This window comes from Cavia porcellus, unplaced genomic scaffold (assembly GCF_034190915.1).
Source record: "Cavia porcellus strain 051 isolate PalLab524CR breed Dunkin Hartley unplaced genomic scaffold, mCavPor4.1 scaffold_33, whole genome shotgun sequence".
NCBI classification, from domain to species: domain Eukaryota; kingdom Metazoa; phylum Chordata; class Mammalia; order Rodentia; family Caviidae; genus Cavia; species Cavia porcellus.
Window position 1 is genome coordinate 30,743,518 of NW_026947516.1, and position 14,971 is coordinate 30,758,488.

The following is a 14,971-nucleotide window of genomic DNA, read 5'->3' on the forward strand; positions in this document are numbered from 1 at the left end:
AGTACAGTTTATTTCACTTGTGCGTATGGACCCAAGTTGCATACATTTACTTATAAAAGCTTTGAGTTTAGCATTATTTTTCCCTGAGTAGTGCTCCAATTTTATAAAAATGCCACATATTTTTTATCCATTTCATGGTTGGTGGGCATTTGAATTGTTTCCAAGATTTAGCTATTGCAAATTGTGCACATATGTCAAATGACCACTAACGTTCTCCATTGGGTCTCATGGGTTTATACAGGTTATACATGTCCCACACAGACTAATTCACAGACTAATTGCAAAAAGCCTGTGGGTTACTAAAACTGTACTTTCATAGAAACCTCTAGAGACAGTCTTGGTGAACAATTTGGTCTGTCCTTGCTGATGATGTATACTTTATTTCATTTTTCCTCTTCCAGGTGCATGAACTATCTTTTCTCCTAGCCACAGTCTACAACAAGAGACATCATATCATGGGCTCAGAAAAGTAAATTTTTGTGTCTGTGAGAAACACTGCCTGATCTGAAGTGGGACTCAGGGTCTCCAGAGTTCTCAGGCTACTAAAGTAGAGGAAGAAGAGATCTTCACTTGCTTTTCTTTTCTTTGTGGTAGAAACCCCCAGAGCTCCTGTTGTTCAACCATTTAGCAAATCCCAGCAGCTTTGGTGAGACCCATCCATCACTATTATCTCTGCAGATGTTTCATGCACAAAATCTAATGAAGGTGCCAAGAGCCAAAATGAGGAAAGCCTAAGCACTTCCCATCACTGATCATTCATACATAACCCATCTAGATGAGAAGGTGATTTAGTTGATGCTGTCCCAGCTGCACAAGTATAACCTGGAGGAGCCCCTAACAAAGGAAGTCATTTTAAAGTATGTCATTGGAAACTCCAAGGAATACTTGCCTGAGATCTTCAAGAAAGTCTATGAGCTTGTAGTGCTGAACTTTGATACCAGTGTGAAGTAGACTAACCTTACACCACTATGCCCTTGTCAGTACATTGCATGCCACCTGTGATATAAGGCTCAATGGTGAGATCATTCCGGGATTGGACCCTTGATGACTATCTTGTGCGTGATCATTATACAGGGCAATTTTGCTATTGAAGAAGGCATCAGGGAAATGCCTAATGTAATGGTGATATATGCCAAATGAAACCACTTCTTTCATGCAGATTTTAAAAAGATCACCACCCAAGATTCAGTGCAGGAAAAGTACCTGGATTGTCACCAGATGCCCAACAGTAATCCTTCATGCCAGAGTCCTGGAGTTCATGCTGAAACAAGCAAAATAAACATTCTTGAATTTTGCACCCTGGTCCATGATATGGTCCCTAGTACTTCCTGATGTTTGCCAAAAAGCTTTGACAGATGGAGAAGAGACAGCTCAAGACAAGTTTGTAACCATGTTCCTTACTCTTGACATAGCTACTGTACATTCCAGGTCTATTTACGCAGCTTCTTCCAACCATACTGAAGTCTAAAGCACTTTCCTCACCCTGTATTTGAAGAGAGCATTCAATCAAGTTGTGTGTGTAGCCTGAGATGGTGTTAGAAGGAACATACTGTATATATGTGGCCAGGGATATAGCTCAGGACAGTAAGTGCCTACCTGGCATCTGCAAATTTATGAGTTCTACCCCTGGTATCAAAACAAAACAAAGCAACTAAACAAACACATGAACAAAAAAGCAGGGTGCTATAACTTGGGCCCCAGTATAAAACCCAAGGAAACAAGAGTCCAAAAATTTAAGTAGCAAAGGCTTTATTGAGCCAGTCCTGGCGGCACAGTCTCTCCCGGATCGACCCAAAGACTGCGCACCCAAGACTGGGGAAAGGGGTTTTTAAAAGTAAGGGAAAGTGGGGGGAAACCTGCGAGGCCATTAAACCTGTTGACCTGAATCTGGAAACTGTATTGCTGTCCACTTAGCTCTGACAATCTTGGGAGTTCCTGGTGTTCCTCAAATTACTCCCATCCTGCAGACTGACATTATCTCAGAGTGGCACGTCTGCAGCAATATTTGGAGAAGAAAGTGGAGAGTTAATTATCCCAGGACAGCTTGTCTTCGCTAGTGAGTGCGAAGGGGTCACGAGTTATGAGACGCTGGAACTTAAGTTTTACAAAGATCTGATATCTAACTCATTTGATACATACAAAACAAAAGGAAAGCACCGATCGGGGTTTGGGCCATAGTATTACCCGGTAATTTCTTTTAAGCTAAGCAGTTCTTAAAATTGGGGCAGGCTCATTTTATGACAGATCATCACTGGGTCAGGGAGAGGTCACCAGAAACCCAAATTCTTTATGGCCCAGATAGGTGGGTGGGGGGAGGCAATAAGGCGCACTACAGAACAGGAAAACAGCGGGTATCTATCTTGTGGGAAAGGGAACTAAGGTTAGGTAAAAAGGTTAAACTCATACGCAAATCTTCCTGCATATAAACAAGTTACTTCAAACAAGTGTAAATTAGTGGGCCTCCTAGTGTTCTTTAGCTCTTTAGCGAAGAATAGAGGCACCTAACAGTGATTAACAACCCTAGTTAGCTTGTTTTAGCACCACTCTTCTTGTTTGTAGAGGGCCGCTCTGGTTAACATCTCAATTAAGTGAAATTCTTGCAATTCATTACAGAGGAGAGTATTGTTCAACATATCAATTAGGTCACTTAACATATCAGTTAAGGAAAAAGGATAAGAAAAAAAACATTTAGTAAGCCACTTTACAGGTTTGCTATTTTCTTAGAGTACACACACAGGGTTTTATATGTATCATATCTAGGCTCCTGTGCTACATGAATGACATGTAGATTTACCTCTTGTTTTTGTAGAATGTTTTCAAATGTCTTTTAAAAGTTTAATTCATTTTGCAATATAAGTATCAATTATATTGTTAAATATTTAATATCATTTATGAAGTTTAAGAGTTAAGAGTCTTACTCTTATAAGACAAATTGAGAAAACTTCCATCTTGATGATCTGTGAGAAGAAAATGTGGGATTCGAGTGGCATTTACTTAGAAATATGAAAAAACTAAGGAATGAAATAATTGAAATTAAGACCTAGAACTAAAGAAAAAGGAAAAAACAGAAAAAGTTACCAAAGATGGCAAATTCTTGGCTTTCCTTATTCTTTTTGTTCTGTTGTTCTGTATAATAAAAAATATATAGCTGCACGTGCTTAGTTTCCTCAAGATATAGAGAAAATAAGTTATAATAAATTTAACCTCCTGTTCACAGGCTGTTTTATTCTTCAAACATTAATTGAATTTCTGTTCTTTGGAAAACTCCATGGTACAACTGAGTACAATAAGGAAAAGAAGACAGACCCACTTCTACTGGCCATAGAATTTTAGAAATCACCAACAGCTGTCATTTAAGTAACATGGTAAAATATTTTCTACTACATGAAAGACAAAAGAAAGTAGTGTGATAGAGGAGGGGAAGATAGGAGGTCTAGGTGAGAGCATTCAAGTGGAAATGTCCTGAGGCAAGGCAATTTGGGCTTTTGTAAAGGACCTCAAGTCCCTCATTATCAAGCTGGGAATGAGTCAGAGGTTTGTGTGGGAGCAAAGCTTATACCCTTGGGCAGTGTCTCAGTCAGAAGAGCCTAAGCCTCTAGCAGCGCGCTGCTCTTAATGGTTATTTTAGGAACATAAGTAAACCACACAAAGTGTCCACCTAGGGCAGGAGGGAGTGTCCTGAATTATTGTCACAGTGAGGGTGAACACAGTGAGCAAACTGGGTGTTCTGTATATATCATCTCCAGAGCATTCTTGAGAAATAAGTATGATAGTCTTTGTGGTGAGGTGCACAAAAGCCATTGTACTTCTGCTCTGGGTTGGGGGAGTCACGGCCCATTTCATTAGAGAAGCATTTTAATTTGGCCAACTCTGAGGGAGGGCTTGATTTTGAGTATGGATTAAGTGTGTGAAAAATAGGGATGGTTTAAGTCAAATGACACTTAGAAGGTGAGGAATTAGCTTCTGACACACATTCTAGTAGCTCTGAAGTTTTTCCCACTCCAATTAAATATATATTTTGTAAGAAAGAAAGATTGATTTTTTTTTCTATGCGAAATTTTTGGCAAATTTTCTTTGGCTAATTTTTGACAAATTTTGGCTTTTTTGTACATACTCAAAGACATCTTTTGGATTAAAAATCATTTTAAAAAAGCTTCCCATCCTTAGGTGTGATATCCACTTGAGAAAAAAAAAAAAAAACCCAGAAGTAATAACTGCCATTCTTTAAAATCTCAATGCACATCAGACAGTGCCAGCACCTTGCATGCACTGCAAACATCCCAACAATGCTAGTGGATAGTGCGTAGTATACCCATTTCATCTATGGTGAACTAAAGACTCACCGAGTTTGACAGTGTGCCTTATTCACACAGCCAGTAACAGGGTTAGGTCAGGAGCTATAGGATTCCTCTAGAACCAACACTGCTCCACTTCTCTCAGTCTGAGGCAGATCTTGTGTCTATTCATTCATTCTACTTTTCACTGATAGAACTGTGGGGGACCTGTGGCAGCTGAAAAGATAAGCAGTATGAAATGTAAATGACCTTTATTTTGAGAATGCAGGTAGAGACATCCCCTGGGGCGCGGCATTCCCCCCTCCCCCCACTCGGCAATCTCTCCTGGGACACGTGGAGTGGGGCATACATGTAGCTTAGGTTGGGGGTGGTGCCTGAGGGGCATTAGGGATGCACAGGTAGCCCATTGGTACTTGTTTGGTGCCAGACCGTAAATTCCTAGGGGTGGGGGAGATGGAGCTCTTTGGTTCTGCCTGAGGCTTTACTGGCTACAGTGTCCTGTCTGGGCCAAAACTCTTTCACTCACCACTCCACAAGTTCTCTTAGGCAACACAAAGAAAGATCCTGTGGATCTAAGAGCAGACCTGAAGAAGGAAGGAGAAAATGAGAATCAAACTGTAGGCAGTATATATTTGCCAGTGTTTCTTGGGAACTGACTCTGTCCTAACTTTTGCCTGTGTCCAGTCGCAGTACTTTCCTGCATGACAATGCTTTTCTCCTGGGTCCTGTCCAGTGTGCCTTCATATCCACAGTGAATCTGATTTGCTGGCCGGCTCTCCACTGCACATTTCTCTGGAGCCTACACGGTCTCACAGAGGATCAGGCAGCCCATATTCCCCTTCTTTCCCCCAACACAGGGGTTCCACGCTTTGTTCTTTTGCTGTAGACCACTTCTCAGAGCAACAGCCCCCCCCCCCCCCCCCCGCGTGCTTCCATGGAATTTCCCACTGTAGACAGTGAAGCTTGAAGATACCTTTACCTCTTTGGGTGCCTCCACTAGACCATCAAAGTTTTCAGATCTGCTGGTGGGGAGAGTCTGATTTGGCACAGAACCTACTGGTTTATGCCTCGGGTTCCTAGTTTGTAACTCTAAAGTTTGAGAGAAGATTTTTTTCCCCATTACTTATTTTTACTTTAGTTTATTAGTACGTGTGTGCAGTATACAAAGTTTATAATCCTTGTATGGATTTGGTGCAAACACATAGCACATCTTTAATTCCTTTTTTCGCTCCTTTGATCCCTTTCCGTTTTTTCTTTTCTTTTTTTTTTTTTTTTCATACATGTTTGCAATACATAATATTTGGAGAGGAGATTTTGGAAACCACCCTGACAACTGAAGTCAAATTAAAACGGAATTAATTATTTGAGACAAGCCATTGAATGCTCATACCCATGAATGGACTTACACAGGGAGTCAAAACCCAGTCTCTCGCATAAGTAATAGGAGAAGAATCGTGAAAATCACGATGTAGGCAAATATCTACCAAGGATGCATTATTAAATGCCTAAGGTTCCTTCTAAAGATGAAAAACAGTTTCATTGAAGATAGGCTCTTTTTAATAAGAAAAGAATAATTCAACATTCTTCCACTGCTTTTGTCTTTTTGTTCACCTCAGAGTAAATTTTGCTTTTAGGTAATAGTGCAGATACTTTTTGTTGCCCCAAAGTTATAACTATGGGCAAATCAGTTCTCCTTTGGTAATACATTCTTCCAAAATTCACTCTTATCTTCAGAAGTAACTGTGATTAAAGGTGTGTTCTGTTTTCAATTTATTCTAGGATTGTATTTTATAGATGTGCTATAAAAGTACATTATGAATTTACAACATATGTGAATGACAGTGTACATATCATGGTATCACTTGGCATGATCTCTAAGGAAAACAAATGATAGATCTTTCTGACAGCACATATAGATCTACCTAGAATTCTGAAGTGTGTGTGTGCTATAATAAATTTCACCAAATTCCTCCTTAAAGACACGTATTGTTTTTCACTTGTTGCTATGAATAATAGAACTGATATCAATATCATGAGACATGAATTCTTGGGCAGACATTTTTTTTTTTTTTGTCTTTTTCCTTTTTATCGGTACCAGGGATCGAACTCACGACTGCCTGCTTACAAGGCAGGCGCTTATGCCGCTGAGCTAAATCTCCAGCCCCTGGGCAGACATTTTTAAGGAAAGAAGACAGCAAAATACAAATTAAATTCAAGTGGAAAATGTGATGACTGCAACTGTTTATTAAAATCTCTGAAATTCTGTTCTAATAAATATATTCTAATTTATTTTCTTACTAATGTCTGTGAATAATGTATACCTTCATGGGCATTTTATTTTGTCAACCTTTTAAATTGTGGTCAAACTTTCATGTGAAAATATATTGTGTCATTGTTATTTTAATTTTCCTGTTTCTGAGTAGGTTGAGCAGAAAATTAACTTAATCCATCATCCATAAAAATTGGGATTTCTTCAATGATGCCTTCAGAACCAGAATTTCTCTGGCATGTTTTAAAACAATAAAATGTCAGTAAGATATTTTGCCATCAGGAGGAAACCTCTAAACAGAATCACCAGGTGCCAGGGAATGTGCTCATACAGGACACTCTTGGCTAGTTTAGAACATCAAGGAGACTTGATGGTACAGTATCTTTCAGAGCCAGTGAGAGGAATCATCACGTGCAGAGAGTATGAGGCCCTGAAGGCTGGATTCCACGACACAGCTGCTATCTGTTGTATAGTAGTTGTCAATATTTTATACAATGAACCTTTCATTTCAACTTAAAGCTTCACTGGAAATCCAATCCATAATTTAAAGGTATAAAAGTTTTACTGAAAAATGAACTGCAAGATCATTGAGTTTTTTTGGTAGCAAGTGTGGCAACACTCTCTTTAACCCATCGTCCTCATTAGTAGTTTATACAATTTGCTTTCCTGATAATCCTAATCCCTGCCTTCCCCTTTAAAATTTTCTGAAATAAAGAGTTCTGTCACTCCTTATCCCTAGAAGCATTTCAGCACTAAAAAAATGATGGATTTCTCTGCCTTGGCAGCCATGTTTTCTTCTTCTGACAATGACTGGATGATTTTTCCTTATTGTGGCATTAATCTATTTCTTTTTTCAAAACTTTATTTTAAAGAGAAAAAAATAAAACAAAATTTCAAAACAGGATAATTAGGGATTACCAATGGGATATGCATTGTGCATTTTTATCTTTGAAGCAATTTGACTGTTCCTAATGTGCTTAAATATTTTCTCATGGTCTCTAAGGCCAATTGTGTCTATTCAAATTTCTTGTCCATTTTCATTATTTTCCTGTTTCTACTTGAGTTACTGAGTTTGGTTGTCTACATAATCTGAGTATAAATCCTTTATTAAATATATGTCTCCCATGAGTTAAGTTCCAGACTTACTTATTAATTTTTATTTATATATTTTGAGCAGATTTCAATTTTTAAAATGTTATTATTTTTTATTAATAATTTATTGATTTGTGTAAGGACTCTGACTATTTTCAAGTTGTAAAGGTATTTAGCTGTGCTGTATTTTATATGCTATTGTTTTAGCTATTATTTTCATGTCTGTTCTAAAGCACACTTTTTGTACTAAAGTAGTCTTTGGAAAAGATTCAGTATGGTTTGTGCTCATCGTGGTGTTGTTCAAATACCATGCTGAGATTTTCATTTTCCTATTAGGTTTATAAGCTATTGATATAAAATTAATAATAAAATTTGATTTTTATTTCTCAGTTCTTTATGCCGTTCCATAAATATTTTATATATATGTGGGACAATCATCGACTTGATTGTCATGTTTATTGTAATAAGGAGGCCAAATAACATAAGAAAGCTAACTTTTCCTTTTCAAGTGTCATTGGCTACTATATTTTGTTTGAGTTCCAAGACAAGTTTTAAAATCAACTTGTTGACTTCTATTTTTAAAGGCACTTCTATTTTTAATCAGAATTATTTAGAATATATGGACTATCTTTTCCTCTGTAATTTTGTCTACTGAAATTATTCAGTTGTTCCTTCAATATTTTTTGTGTCTTTAAATCCTTGAACATATTCATAGTAGGTATTTAAAAGTCATTGTCTGCTATTTTTGTCTTCTCAGATGTTTCCTAATTATAAGTTATCATCCCCTTCTTATGGATCATATTTTTCTCTTCCTTTCACTATCATGTACTGGGTGTTTGAATACTAAATTGTTAGTGTCTGGAATATGCCGTTTTCCTTAAAAGTTCAAGGAAGCAGACCTATTGTTTAAGATTTTTATGGATGTCCTGTGGTAGCCAATAATCTTGGACTGTATTAAGCTCATTCCTGTGACTTCTTTTCTTCTGAAACTCCACTAACTTTGTTTCACTTTTCAAAGAAGACTGTCCCCTCTGGTCACTGAGTACCAACAGTATTCTAGTCATGCTTTTCATGTATTTCAGTAGTTATTTAGCTCACTGTTCTCCAGGGACATTTTTTCACTCCCTTGGCAATTCTTCTTTGTCCAGCTCATGGAATTCTCCCCTTCTTGTGGGCAATTTAATGTACAGTGTAAGATGAAAGGGGACCTTTGTGCAGATTTCTGGAGCATTAACTCTATACATTTCTCTTTTCTCCAACAGTGTGACCTGTAAACTCCAGGAGTTTTAGTGTTCCCAAGTTCTGGTCACTGTGTCCTCAGCACAGAAAGTCTACTGTGCTGAGGACTGTCCACTGTGCTCCAGTCTAGGCTTTGCCTCTGGGCAAATTATGGGAAGCTTGCTTCAGTTGTTTCCTTCTTTTATAGATCATAATTCTCCACTCTCTTCCAATGTTATTTGAAGTATTTTACCCAGTTTCACAGTTGTTTACAGGAGTTAGTAGACATTCTGAATTTTATAATGGCACACTTACAATAATTTAAACCACTTTTAGACTTAAAGAAAAGGTTCCAAAATGGTACATAGATTTTCAATATGTCCACTACTCAGCTTGATCCACTGTAATATCTTAGATTACCATTAGACAATCATAATCAGGAAATCATGCTTGTCATAATAATATTAACCATGTTAACAACTGTATTAATACTTCCCCATTTTCCACTAATGTTATTTTTTAAGGAGGTCAATAAAAATCCTAAATTGCATTTACTTATTTTCCTAAGCTTCAGTAATCTGCAATATTTTGCTCTGTCTGTGTTTTTCATGACCTGGAAGCCTTGAAATTTATTCAACATTTTGCTAATTGCCCATCAATTTGTGCCTATCTTGTATCTTTTCATTCTTAGACTCAGCTCTTTCTTCCTTGGAAACAGAAATGATGGTACATCCTTCTCAGCATTCCATATCACAGGGCTCATGATGTCAACATGTATTACTGCCGTTGCCATTGACGTTGATTACTTAATCAAGCTACCCCTGCTGCTTTTTCCCTATAAAATTACAATCACTTCTCAGTAGTAAACACGTCTCAAAGAAGATAATCTCATGCTAACTTTACCACTGTGACATTGCCTGATAGTGATTCCTATTTTCTTCCTTTGTAACATATGTATTAAATATAATTCCAATATAAAGCGAAACTTTTGCAACTCTTACATATATTAATCATTTATTTATGTTACCATAAGCTTAGAAATACATATTTTATTTGGAGGTTATCATCCAATATTGCTATGATTTGATTTGTTACTAAAATTTTTCCCGTTAAGATTTCCTTTAGGTTAACATCTATATTTTTCAACACTTTCCTCCAATAACTTTGTAAATTTCAGTTGTCTGGTTCCACAATCCCCTCTTGTTTTTTTTTTTTTCCTACCCTTCCTTTAGAATGAATCACTTCTGCAAAGATTTTCACTTCCTGTCTGTACAGGAATCATGCCTGAAGTCCAAGCCTTGTGTACTAGGAATGCTAATTAGAAAGTCATTATTTCTAAGGCGTCAAAGCAGACTGAGCCAGAAAATATTTATACACACACACAACTATTTTATATCTCTGTGTGTTTAGGCATATAATGACTTTTTACTGATACCTCAGATTCTAACTTGACACCAGAGGGATCAATTTAGTCTTTCTCCTTTATTTGTAACTACTTTCTCCTTTCCCTAGCAACAAGAGGCTTGTTTGTTACTATCCCAAACATATTTACTTAGGTGTTCAAACCTACTATTCACATACCATAGTTTCAGATGATCCCAATATCTTTATGAGAAACACATTTACTGACTAGATACAGCATTTGTAAGCAGTTTCTTTTGTTTTTATTCTTACTGTATCCTATAATCTTACCATTTTCTAAAGTTAGATTAGTTTTTCCCCACTCCCTTCAGTATGGTTACACTATTACTACGCAGTTTCATTTATTAGTGTTGTGCATTGTATTAATTTCTCCCAAATGCTGATAGGTTCTACTTGTGAATATTCACATTTCTTAATCAGCTATTTAGTTCTTTTTATTCATTCCTTAGTAGCTTTATACTACATACAATACAAGGATTCACAATATTAGTTTTCAGTGATCATTAGTTTGTGCCAAAAATATATATTCTGATATTCAAATTAGAAACACGCTCTATCTTACACATTTCAAGGTTATTATTTTCATTCAGGTGTGCCTCCTATTATTTACATTTTTCTATACATTTAGTCACATAGACCAGTTAAAATGTTTCAAATTCTTACAGGGCCATTCTGGTCATATGAATTGGGTTTCACTGGATAGCACAGAATTTAATGTCTCCATATGGCCACCAAAACCAGCTGAAGCTCTACTATTTGTCATGATGTTCATGATGGGCCCTTTACTGCATGTGCCTTTTTTTATTATTGTTGCCAAGTAACTGGAAACTCATGCAGCATTGCCGAGGATAAGACCCTTCCTTATTAAGAAGAAAAGATGACAACCTGCTGAGTGAACAATAGGGAAACTACCCTTATCATTTTGGGCACAAACATTTCATCACTAGGGGTGCATCTTTACAAAAAAATCCCTTTGAAATTTTTCTGTAAAATATTCTCTTTCTGTTCACTGACATGAAATTTTTAGTGCTTTTAAAGAAAAATACAATATGCTAACTGGCAGAAAAACTTGGAGATTAAATAAAAAATATATATTATACAGCTGTCTCTACTGAATAGTTGATGTGTAAAGATTCCACATTAAGAGAGATAGAAGCAGTCATTGCTATCACGTGATTCCTTGCCGTACTTAACTCCAGCAGAAGCCTCTTCCCACTGTGTTGTAGAGAAGGTTAAAGGGTCTCAAGGCAGATCAAAGGCCAAGTCGTGATTACTGGGAAAAGAAGAGAAAGGGTAAAAAAAAATAAGAGAAGGAAATAGCATTCAGAGTTATAGCTGTCTTCTCAAGGTACGGTGTCCCACTTGAAGTATTTGCTGCATGACTGCCAAAAAAGTATCACACGAAAGTATAGTATCAGTTGATCAACTGTGTAAAAATAGCTTTTAAAAATGGAGATCCAAAGAAGGGCAGATGCTAACTCTCAAAACATGTCTACTTAGTATTCCACGGCAATTCCTCCAAAAATTAAATCTGTTACTTAAATTTTCATCTGGTGTCTAATCCTTTTCATGAGACAAACTTAATTTATCATGTAACACAGAGATTTAAGAAATTGATGCCTTTAGATTTATCTTCTAGACTTGGACTTTATTAATTGTGAGAGATGACCTTGACCTATTAATGGATAGCTTTATGCATATATTTTTCTATATAAACAAGCAAAGGATCGGATATTAAAATAGACAAAAAAGATATACAGCAAAACTCTATATTGCTTCTTAAAGCATATGTTCACCCTTAAATGTTTCTATGTGCTAAAAAATAGTGACATCTTGTTACTGAGGTGTTTGAGTTCCTTTATATACAGAGTCTACCAAAAAATGTATACATCAGGAAACCAAAAACTTGTATAAATATTTTAACCCTAAATTTATTGAGACATCATGAGATTAATAGAAATTACCTTTGGTCTCTATGATTTTAAGAGGGTTCAAAGTGGTGGCCAGCTGTGTGTGGTGGTGCACGCCTGTCATCCTACTGCTCAGGAGACTGAGGAGGGAGGATCGTTGCAAGTTTGAGACCAGGCTGGCCTACAAAGTGAGTTCAAGTCCTCCCTAAACTGCATAATAAGACTCTGTTTTAAAAAGACAAAAATTTTAAAAAAATAAAGTAAATGTGATGACCATTAGCTTTCAGACATATATTAGTACAATGAAATGCTTATTTTTATGGTAGACTATTGTGTATGCTAGCCCTTATTAGATGTATGGTTCAGAAATACTTTCTTTCATTACTTACATTGTCCCTTCAGTCCGTTGTTTCCTTACTTTACTTAAGATTTTTAATTTATTGCAACCTTATTTGTTTAATTTTGTTTTCATTGCCTTTCTTTGAGTTCATATCCAAGGGAAAAAAAGGAATTGCCAAAGCCAATGTCAATAATCTTTTCCCCTCTGTAACTGAACGACAGATTTTATGTATAAGTCTTCAATCTATTTTGAATTCCCTTTTGCATATGGGATGATGTATTGGGCCAATTTAATTCTTCTGCATGTAGACATCCACTTTTTCCAGCACCATGCATGTTTTGAAAAGAAAGTCCTTTCTGAAACCTGTGTTCTTGTCACCTTTATTGAAGATTAGTTTACTATAAATTTTTACATTAATTTCTATCATCTATCTCCATTTCATTTACCTATTGGTCTAATTTTGTGTCAGTATCATGTTGTTTTTATTTCTATGGCTTCATTGAAGATTTTGAGGTCAAATAGTATAATCCCTTCACCTTGATTCTTTTTGCTCAAGATTGCATTGACCAATCATGGTCTTTTTACCTTGATTAAAAAATTTGGCAAAAGCCCTGCAAAATTATTTCTCAAATTAGGACGGGCAAATAGACAGATTATGTGACAAAATGCTCAGCATCACTCACCACCAAGGAAATGCAAGTGAGATATCTCCTAGCCTCTGTTATGATGGCTATTATCAAAATGACCAGCCGTAAGTATTGGTAAGGAATAGAGAAAAGGGAAGACCCCAAAATGTGGGGTATGGACACAGCGAAATACTATTTAGCCTTTAAAAAGGAGGACATCTATTTGTAACAACATGAATGAATCTGGATAGCATTATGTTAAGTGAAATAAACCAAGAACAAAAGGACAAATACTGTAAGTAAAATAATAGTTATAGCCCCTGAGGGAAAAATATGTCTTGGGGATATGTTAGGAAAATGTAAACAATTTCAATTAAGGTGGCTGAATAAGATCAGGACACCTATTATACAATACTGTAATTATAATTAATATGTTGTATACCTGAAAGTCACTGAGAGATTTCAGATGTTCTCACTATACTAAATATGTGATGTGACTAATGTTTTAATTAACTTCATGCAGTCACTCCACAAACTGTGCATATCAAAACATCACAAGGTATAACACAAACATACAATTTGTTTGCCAGTGAAACAGAATACTGTCTGTTTTTTCAAGGAAACCTAAAAATCCTTCTTTATCATGCCCTATTAAATAATTAAATACCAAGAAACTACATCATTGGATAAGAAAATTTAAGAGTTCTGAATAATTTATTTTTATCCTTCATGCATAAATTCTTACATAATGAAATAAATGCTATTCTATCAAAGATATTTTCAGGACTGTTTTCCTGATTTACATGTTTCTCTTTAATTGCTGTATTGCTAATGCACTATAGATAAATGGAATTTGTCATTAATATTTTCATTACCAATCTTCTTATTACATATTGCAATGATGCAAAAGCAACAGCAAATTCTTAATTTCAAGGATAAGTCCTTGTTTTTTAAAACAAACTTAACTTTCTGTTATTGAATGTAGAGCCAAAGTTGATTCATTTCCTCAAAATACTGTAAGGTCAAGATAATATAAAATCACATTTGCACATAATGTGAAATAATATTCAGTCAAACAGCAGGTGAATTTGGACAATTAGAATGCCTGATGTACACTGAAGATGTATATAAGCAAGGTTTGATTTTTTCTTTGATCCCCTTGACAAGGAAAAACTGCATAAAGCAAGCAATACTGTCACTTATAAAATATTTCTTGGCTGTCAAAGAGAAAAGCTTATGAAATTCTTTTAATTTTTTGCAGATTCAGACTTTATGTTTCTGACATACGGGTAGCTCATATGTGGTTTGGCATTTTGTTAATTTGATCTTGATATCTGCATTCCTCTGTCATTTTATTATCAAATTCTTGAACAAATTTGTGAAACATTATTTCTAACTGTAGGCCAAACTATTTGTCACAGGTATAATGAATGCAAATTAACTCCCCTCCTGCAGGGTATTTAAGCACACACTTTTACACAAATCACTTACAAATATACACAAGATGAATATCTTTGAAAAGTTCTTACTTAAAATATGCAAGAATAAAATAAATCTGCACTAAGACTGGTAACAGAACACATTCAAGTCACATGTTCAGGGACACTAAAATGAATGAGATTTTAGTCATCTCTGAGCTAATATTTCATCTTTCCAAGCTTTGCTTTGTCTCAAACTAAGTACTTAAGATGGACTCTTCTTCACTGATCTATGAGATCAAGATCTATTTAAAACTTTTAAAATAACTATTTTAAATAAATTATTAGAAAAAACTGTTCAAAACACACACATACATTTAT